The following is a 1,593-nucleotide window of genomic DNA, read 5'->3' as shown; positions in this document are numbered from 1 at the left end:
CCTATAGCCAGAAAAAAAGCGCCACTGTGGTTCAGTAGATGCAGATGCACTGTGACCCTATAGGACAGGAGAGATCTGTGCCATGAAGTTTCCAAGCCTGGACACCTTTACAAAAGCTGTCACATCCTTCTCTCCTGAGTAGTGGCTGGTGGGTTCAAACTCCAAACCTTTGGGTTAGCAAGTGAGTGCTAAACCATTGCTCCACTACAACTCCTTAAAGATCTTGCAAACTCAATGCTGCTAGGTCACATTTAACTCACAGAGGACAGAGCTGCCACTGGGCTGCCAGGGTTGAACATTTCATCTCCCACCTTACAGAAAGGGTCAGCAGCCCTCCAAAGAGCCTGTTTTTTCCTTTTCTTTTAAAAAGAAGATTATGGGTCAGAGAAAATACTTATTATGTAGTTCTTTTGAGAGGGGAAAAAAATCAGTTGCCAACCTCTGGTTTAAGATATATTTTACTACTTAAATATATTTTTGTCTCTCTTTTTCTTTTAACTGTATCACTACAAATTTTATTCAGAAACCCATCTTTGTGGGGTTTTTTTGTTTGCCTTTTTTTTAAATTCCCATTATGAACTGGTTTTGTCAGTCAACTACAACACTTTCTAGCAGACATATGGTAAAAATGGCATGGCTCAGAATCATGCAGAGCTGCCCCAATCTCTGGATCGCTGCCTATCACGTTCCCGGCCGCTGCTACCAGCCACCACCACCACCACCTCCACCACCATGGTCTCTCCACCTAGGCCAACGTTATGAGACTAGGATAGAGATCTATGCTTCTTACGACCTCGGCCACACAACTCGCACACAATTCTCTCGAAACGGGCTTCAAGTGCATGAAGTTGCAAAAGGCCTCCTCGTGTCCACTCTCTCATTTCACAGTGGCGGCAACAGGCTTCTCGAAAGTCAGTCACAGGGGAGAGCTCTCCATGAATCGGGTGTCCATTAAACCAGTGGTTATTGAAGTCAATCACAGCCTTTTCTGCATCTTGGTCACGCCGATACTTAACAGAGACATTTCCAACTAGATGGTCTCCAAGGTTATCATGGACGTTCATCTGTTCAACTTCTCCTACATTTCTGTGAAAACGTCCAATAAAAAAAAAATCATCATAGTGCTCCTGCATCTCTACATCGCTCACTGCACTGTGCAAACCATCAGCAGCCTGGGAAGAGTTTTGAGGGCTATGGTAAATGTTCAAGAGGGCAAGGGTCTGGCAGAAAAGTCGGCTGACTGTGCAACCAAGAGCATCTGTCTCCATGACGGCATGCTCCAATTTTGAAACAAAATCAACAGTTGACTTTGTCTTTCTCAGTGCTGAAAATGGAGGCCAAGTACTCCACCATTTCCCACTATCAGGCTGACACTGCTGGCCTGAAATATAGCCAAAAACATTAAAAATAAGCCCTGGTTGCTTTGAAACTGTATACTGTTTGGCCATAGAGTGCATTCAAAGATATGAAAACAGAACATTTTCAACTATTGAACAAGTTCTTAAAATTTTGTAATGATCACTAGAAGCTGGTTTTATACGTTAAACAGACACAGCATCCCCATACTCCTTCATTTGATAGGTGAGTGAATCT

At 43.3% G+C, this 1,593-nt stretch overlaps 1 pseudogene; it reads right to left on the bottom strand.

Moving 5' to 3' along the window:
• Positions 1-644: 644 nt before the first annotated feature.
• LOC102851844 lies at positions 645-1,353 on the bottom strand (annotated as a pseudogene).
• Positions 1,354-1,593: the final 240 nt, after the last annotated feature.

The sequence above is a fragment of the Elephantulus edwardii genome, unplaced genomic scaffold (genome assembly GCF_000299155.1).
Source record: "Elephantulus edwardii isolate Elephantulus edwardi_28Jun2011 unplaced genomic scaffold, EleEdw1.0 scaffold00115, whole genome shotgun sequence".
In the NCBI taxonomy this organism is placed as follows: Eukaryota; Metazoa; Chordata; class Mammalia; order Macroscelidea; family Macroscelididae; genus Elephantulus; species Elephantulus edwardii.
The sequence above is the reverse complement of the archived record's forward strand: the minus strand, read 5'-3'. Positions and strand labels throughout refer to the sequence as shown.